Consider the following 8,461-nt stretch of genomic DNA (forward strand, 5'->3'; position numbering starts at 1 on the left):
GGTGTGTTGATCAACGGCTCATATCAAATTGTTTGCCAGAAATTCTTAAGGGCTATTGATGTATGAAAAGCATTTTCTATAAAGTAAAAATGTGTTTCTAGGTATGCAAATAAGCCTTGAAATTTGGCAAAACAGTAAAGTATTTTTCATGATCACTAGGTAATTTTTCTAATGATCATTTATTATAATTTCTATACAAAATTATTTCAGATTTACATTTAAACTAGTTTTGATTATATGAAAAGATATTTATCATGACAAGTAAGCATGACACATGAACCAACATTCATGTAATTATATTATTAAAGGCATGTTGGTTACACCATTACATTCTTTTTGTATTGGCAAATACAATGCTAATGGTAATTGCTAAATAGCACACCTTGCCTAAATTACAGAAGATAATAGTCTAGTGAAAAGCCTGATAAACATCAATAACTTTAAGCTGTCCTTAATTGCAAATTTTCACTCTGATAGTCTTTGTCTAACCTTTGGCAGAAAAATATTTTGAGTAATTTTTCCAAAGGTAAATTTCCTGGCGCTGTATGTTGAGATGGGTAAAGGGTTACAATAAACTTGCATAGTTTGAAGTCCCTTGTATTATCTCATTTTTAACTTAAATCGTTATATAGAGGTGTGAATAGGGGCCTGGGGGATTTATGCCTGACAACTTGATAGAAATTTTTAAAGACTATATCTGTTTTTGAATAGCATTATTGTAAAATAAATATTACGTTCCTAGACATGCTAATTGAGCCTTATATTTGGCATGATAATGAGCCTAAATATTTGGCAAAATATTCAAGTATTGTTCATATAAGGTTCATTTCGGATCTCTTTGTTTTATGGAACTCACTACCGCCAGAACATACCCACGGAAACAACCACACATACGACTGGACAGAAGCTAAAGTGCTCGGACGCGCACAGACTAAACACGAATTTAAAGGAGCTTGGTACAGTAAAGACAACTACACAAAAAACAGACATATCGACATAACCATCATATTCACAATAAACCAAAACCCATGACAACGCATTTTACCCCATCCAATCACATTAATCCACCGGCTAATCCAGTTAGATGCTCTATGCATTTACAAGCTATATGTACGTGTAAAAGATAATTTCCTCATTCTGAAGAAGGCTTGAAGCAACGAGTCGAAAGCTCAATAAATTTATTTATAAAATCCGGAGAAATTTTATTTGTAAACAATAAAGTTTTAGTTATGTTTGCCCCGAATTCTGTAGTTTTCATAAATAATGAATTTTTTTTTTTTTTGACAACAACGAATCCAAAAAGCTTACTTACTTTGTTATTATTGCATTACAGAGTTACAAGAAAATGCTATTACATTTGCTCATCCAATAATATTATTCACTTATAACAAATTAATCTTGAATGCAAATCAAACACTTTAATTTTTTTTATTTTTGCAAAACAAGACTTTATATAGAATGTTATGGACAGTTAGAGAGTGACTTGATACGATTTAGCATAAAGACGACTTTCTTTTAAGACTTTTGAGTGACAACGACATATCCGTCTCACTTGTTGTTAAAACCAGGCTTGTTTACTTGATTTTTTCCTGCATTGTAAGATCCACCTCCACCACCACAAGATCCATTCACATTATCCCCGGATGCTCCACCTGAGTAGCCCCCACCTCCACCTGCTCATCCACCAAAACCATATGCTCCACCTCCACCTCCACCTCCAAATCCCCCAACAGCATTGTTAAGCTTGGCACGTCCTCCTGCTCCTCCATTTATAAAAGCAAAACCTCCTTCTCCTCCATCTCCAAACTTTCCACCAAACTGCTTACTACTTCTTCCATTGCTGTAAAATCCACCTCCTCCACCTCCTACAAAAACATGAAAGTAATAGTATAAGTTTCACGTCGTTTTGACGTCAATTTAGTTGCACTCAAAAATGCATCTTAGAGTAAGTGGAACTTTTACCGTCATGATTTTATAAAATAAAAGCACTTCTCGTGTTTTTCATTGATTGATAAAAAAATTAGTATACAAACCATTGAACTAAAATGCATGGAACGCTTCCTGAAATACAAAACCTTAACAATTCTTTAAAGCCATGACTTTACCCCAAATATGGGAGATTTTACCTCAGACACGCGTGTATAGTCAATTATTATTCCGCGAGAAAATCTCGAAAAACTACACACGCATGTCTGTGGTAAAATATCGCGTGTCTGATGTAAGATTTGCCTTCAATTATTGGCTTCAGATGGCGTTCCATGTATTTTAATTCAATGATACAAAAAGATATTGTAAAATCTGATATTATACCTGAATTTCCTGAATCTGCCTGCTTTGCTCCCTGTCCATTTGCTCCTCCAGCCCAGATTCCACAAGGTGTGACACATTTATTATTTTTTCCCGATGTCTCATTGCTGGCATCACAATTTTCTAGACGTTTTTTCAGGTTTTCTAAACCACCACCTCCTCCAGCAACCAGTAGTGGAACATTGTTTTTCCTAGCAACAAAAGACCCTCCACCTCCTCCTGAAGATTGGTGAACAGTATTAACAAGTGCTTTTTGTCCAACCAGAATTTTGATAACTTCTCCTTTCTTTAAATCGAAGTCCCCTCTCATGTAAGCCCCACGACCTAAATACGACATAGTCTTCAAGATCAATGACAGAAAAAAGAAATTTATTGTTTAAAAATGTTATATTCTTAAGAACGTTAAAGTTCTTATAGTACGAATTTTAGTCCCCCTTTTTTATGAGCTTAATTGAAAATTTGGATTATTTGAAGAACTATGACATGTCGCTGGACTTAAACAGATAAATATAAGTTCCTTAATTTTGCCTCCAAATTCGGGTACTATTTGCGAATTTTTTACGACGCCATATTGATACTTGTGACGTAGATAGTTGAACACGTCTGTTTCCGTCAATATAATATTATATTATAGGGGGTGATTTTGTTGTTGTTTTTCTTGTCTTAAAAACAAATAATGACAGTATTTTCAATATAATATTAAAAAACAAGTTTTCCGGAAAGTATGGCCTCAAATCAGTGCTCAGATAATTCGAATTCGATGTCTGAATGTGTATCTGATTCGAGCTCGGAATCCGTGGTTTATGTCGAGCATTTAAACGACTTCGCATATGACGATGAACCGCTCGTAGGAGATGGTGATGAAGTGCATACTCCAGATGATCCCGATGGAATTCTCCCTGCGACATTAGAACAACGAAGTGATGGCGTAATTCCACTCGGTGAATGGTAAGTTGTTGTTTTCTCATGTTTGTAATATACATAAAGTTACTTTTTAAACCACAATGCTCCCACGTTTCAGGTGTAATTGTCAATGCTGTCATACCGATTTGTTAGAAGGCGCATTAGAGTACAGATGCTGTAAGGAAATAGGACCAGCTTTGCAGAAAATGACATTCGATGGCAGCATTGAGAATATATCATGCATAACACAGCATGCCAAATTTGGGCCTTTAGTTCATGAGGCTGTCCTTGAAAACGTCGGGTCACTATTGAGAGATAGGAATGGACGTGCTTATCGCCGCCAAGCATCACAATCATTAAATATTTAAGATTGTAAATTGTATGAGAAACAATGTTATCATCAACATTGCTTCATCAACAATAATTAGCCCGATTTACATGGAGACTGGGATTCACAAATATCTTCTCCAACTGCATGTAGTTCTTCTTCAAATGGCGAATCGTTTGCTTCCCCAGTGCATACTTCAACATGCTCAGCTTCATCACTAGTAGATGGTACTTCCTCATCGAGAGAACATGTTTCCTTCAGCGATGGCTTATGGAGAGTATGTCGAGTAATCTACAAAACTTATATCGGATATACATATGACAAAAGAAAAATTGACATAAACAAGCGTAAACTTACTTGTCTTCGCTTTCGATCGGTTATTTCGTCCTGTAATGGTTCAGGAATCATAGCCACGTCAATGGTTGGGATAGCATCTTTCTTCAACCTTCTTTGGAGCTTGACTTGCACGCTCAAATTAAGGTCAAAACAAGAATCTTCAAAATGCGCAAAACACAGACACGAGGTAGAGTTAGCTTCAAAACCAGGTTTATGTTTACGCACAAAATTTACCCATTTTCTATGTCTTTGCGGCACTGTTTCTTTTTTAGGAAAGAAATGCATCGACATTCCTTCGGTTTTTGAATCATTGGCGCAACTAATTTGATTAGGTCCGCCAGCAACACAGCGTTTTCCTCCGCGTTTCTTATTAAGATTACTAGTAGAATACGCCATGTTGATATATGTGTTCAACTTTCTACGTCACAAGTCATTAGCATACCGATCAAAAAGTTCGCAAAAAAAATGCTGAAAATCGTTACTTTGAACGTCTGTAAAATCACTTTCACCAATCCAATTTCAATTATAATTGCAGATTTAAAATCACTGAAACAAGATCTTTCAATTTAGCTAATAAAAAAGGGGGCTAAAATTCGTAATATAAACACTTTAAAGTAATTAAACTCTAACTATGAAAATTAACATGGAATTTTTACATGATATAAAACTAACATATTTTAAGCATGTTGGTTTTTTATGTTTTAACAATCATGATCATAACCATTCGTTATTAAAAATTTAAAATTCAATTTATTTATTACCTCTGTAAGTAGAGCCATATTTATCAAAACCTCCTTGTGCACCGACAGCCGTAATTTCATAAGTTCCAGTGTAAGGCACTTTCCAATACTGGATACCTTTTAATACTCTAACCATGTTTACATGATCTTGACCATTATAATGTTGACCAATTGAGGTTGGACCTTGGCGACCAGTTGCTCCAAGATTTGTAAAGTTTGCGTTGAATTGACGGAATCCTGACAATTTAAAATATTTCGTGCAAGATGACGTGAAACAAAGAAAAGTCAATTTAATTGCTAGCTAACGTATAAATAAACTTTTCTTCAGGAGAATTTGTTTATAGATTAAAAAAAGTATTTTTTTACTTACCGTATGTTTTGTTCGTACATAACGATTCATATGCTCTTTTATACGATTCAACTTCTTTTTTGATGTCATCACAGCATTCAAGAGAAAGTGAAGTATTATTTATACACAATACTTTGTAGGCATCCAGAGCGTCTTTAAGGCAACATGGACTTTAATCATCTTCATGTAAACACTTGCATAAGTCCTACTTCACTGTCGACAGGGCGTATAAATATATGCTGCATAAGTTTTTATTTATAATGTGAAAAAAATACTTTCTTATCTTCAATTACTTTAATCTTTGGTTGTTCCTTTTAAATACATGGCAAGTCATACCTTATTTGTTACTGTTCAATACAACCTGGTAAAGATAAACTAAGACCTACGACTCCCAAAAAACGTACTCCCAAAAAAGTCGCTACGTACTCCCTACGTACTCCCAAAAAAGTCGCAACAGAATTGTGTCTTAAATTCGATTTTTCAGTCAAAAGAATCGACATCTAAATAAGCGTATACTTTTGTGAATTGAGTGTTCGTAATATTTGTTTGTGTGATGTCAACAATAATAGGGATGTAAAACTTATCAGCATAAAATAGAATATGGGAAGTTAAATAACAAAAACATGGGAAGTATTATTCTCTTGCTGAAAGCAAAAACATTACTGAAGACATAACAGTATGGTAAAACGGGAACTATTTACGTTTGTCTACCATAACAATTCTCTACGGAAATGCATTTTTTTAATTTTAATGAGAACAATTGTTTGATTAACAGGATTAAGGTAATTATCTCATTTACTCATTAGCCAACGTGTTTTGGCATTTTAACAAGGCATAGCTTCTAACAGTCTGTAGGATTTCAGTTAAATAGATTTATACTTTATTTTTACATACACCAATGGTCAGCGTTATTAAAAGTACAAATGTCACATTTACTTTTGTTATATGACGAGGATAGCTTCTATATGCTTCGTAGTTATAAATCATACAAAGAAAGCAATTGACATTTGAGCTTATACTTTTAAATACCGCATCAAAATTACTCATACGGAGCAAAATGCACCGATTTTTTGGTAACATCGCAATCTTAAAACCCCTAAAAAAGCTTTGATGTTATGAAATGAGGGTGTCACTCATACTTCTGCGACAGGTATCCATGCATTAGTTTATATTTTACAAAACAGAAGTTATTGTCACAAAGAAAGGGATCGAATATATAAGACCTTTAATATTATGGTAATATGAAAGGCTCCAACATTTTATTCAAACGTAGATAACTTTGCATTGTCTTAATTTACACAGCATTATTTCAACACAATCCTCATAAAACACGAATAAATTTTGTCGTAAATAACTAAATAGTAACGTCAACCAGGCGCTCGCTAGATGATAAAATATCATTAACAAATTATGACGTATAAAATGTTGAACGATCTATGGATTTAATGGCATTTCTTTGACATTGACCTTGTAATTATACGAAAACGAGCCTGCAGTTTTAAAATAGAGCATTGTTGACAAAAAAGAAAAAGCAAGGCGCGAGGACTAAGCTTATCTGGCCTGGCTATGCCACACAATAAATCTCATTCGACATGGCGAATAAAAACAACAGGGAGAACTATGGAAAAACACACACAAAAAAAGAATTTGTGGTACAGTTTGAAACGCAATATGATATCAAAACATTTTATTGAAGCATGGAAAAGGCTGATATTCTTGTATAGAAGACAAAGAAAAGCAAGCAGTTGGGGGTGAGCCCGGTGACTCGTTAGCTCACTGAGCTGAGCTTATAGCTGACTTCAATACTCAGAGTAAGCTTGTTTACAGTTTGCCGGCACACAGATTTATCCCTAGGGAGGTTAACCATTGTATCCAATGTTGTCTAAAAACACTCAATCAAACCTGCCTTTTAGCAAAACGTAAACAAGTCACGTCATCTATAAAATAATGTTGGTATCATTTACACACAGATATATCTATGTCTATGACCCTGATTTGTTAGAAATTTATTTATAATGACCAGTAGAAAAGGATGTTTTTCTACAGCACTGTGATTGTTATACTAAAACATGTTAAATCTTGTGACTCTTGTCTATTTCACTTTTTTACCCTGTTGCAGTTTTAAAAAACTGATTATCTCAATTTTGATTAGAGCCATAGAAATAGACCAGAAAAATTGTAAAATTGAATTTATTGTAACGTTTCGTTTTTACTCAAGATATCTTACAAAGAACTTTACTCTACTTACAAAGAACTTTACCCTACTGGTTCACGAATAGGTATATTGTATGGTCTTCCTAAAATACATAAATGTAACATCCCTCTCAGACCCATTCTTTCCTCCATTAAACACTATTCGTATAAACTAGCAAAGTTTTTCATCTCACTCCTAAAACCCTTCACTATAAGCAGCCTCATCATCAAAGACTCCTTCTCTTTTGTTAATGAAATCCTAAATTGCGATATCAACTCCAGTATTGTTGTCCTTGCTACTTTTGATGTCGTATCCCTATTTACTAACATACCTGATGACGAAACCATCCGCATAATATCCAATAGCATTTTTAACAACCACCAGTACTTCAACGGACTCACTGCAACAGAATTTGAAAAACTACTCTCTCTAGCTGTTAAGAACTGTCACTTTATCTTTAACGGGAAAATGTACCAGCAAATTGATGGTGTGGCTATGGGCAGTCCACTGGGCCCTCTCTTTGCTGATATATTCATGTCCTCTCACGAACAATCCTGGCTTAATAAATGTCCTTCTTCATTCAAACCACTACTTTACCAATACTACATTGACGACTGTTTTTTACTTTTTCATTCCTCCAATCACGTCCCTCTCTTTCTTGACTATCTGAACCGACAGCACCCTAACGTCACATTCGCAGCTGAAGTCGAACAAAACAGAAAACTATCATTTCTTGACATTGATATCTCTCGCACTAATGGAAAATTCACCACTACCGCAAACCTACTTTCACTGGCCTCTTCACTAACTTCCACACCTTCATCCCACTTACCTACAAACTTTCAGTAGTCTCCTGCTTACTACACCGCATCTTCAACCTTTGTTCTACTTACGAAAATTTTCATACACATCTCGAATTCACCAGAAAGTCACTCACCAAAAACTGTTTTCCCTCACGTATAATTGACCAAATCACACGTTGCTTCCTTAACAACACCTTTGCCTCCAAACGACCTGTCCCGACTGCCAACAAAATGCCCATCTATTTTTGTCTTCCTTTCACCGGCATACCCAAACCCAAAATTCCCAAACCAGTGAGATCTGGTGTAGTCTATTTATTCAAGTGTCGAAGCTGCAACGCCTCGTATGTGGGTCAAACCACACGCCATCTACACACCAGATTTTTGGACCACTTGGGAATATCCCCCCTTACAGGCAACCAAGTTTCCCACCCTGTGTTATCAAGCATTTTTGCTAACATTAATGCAACTGGACACACTCCCAACTTAGACGGCTTTAAAATA

The 8,461-nt window shown here is 35.1% G+C and overlaps 1 pseudogene; it reads right to left on the bottom strand.

The window, feature by feature from the left end:
• Window positions 1–1,515: 1,515 nt before the first annotated feature.
• On the bottom strand, window positions 1,516–8,199 carry LOC124455812 (annotated as a pseudogene).
• Between the last annotated feature and the right edge of the window lie 262 nt (window positions 8,200–8,461).

Source organism: Xenia sp. Carnegie-2017, unplaced genomic scaffold, assembly GCF_021976095.1.
Source record: "Xenia sp. Carnegie-2017 unplaced genomic scaffold, XeniaSp_v1 HiC_scaffold_4, whole genome shotgun sequence".
In the NCBI taxonomy this organism is placed as follows: Eukaryota; Metazoa; Cnidaria; class Anthozoa; order Malacalcyonacea; family Xeniidae; genus Xenia; species Xenia sp. Carnegie-2017.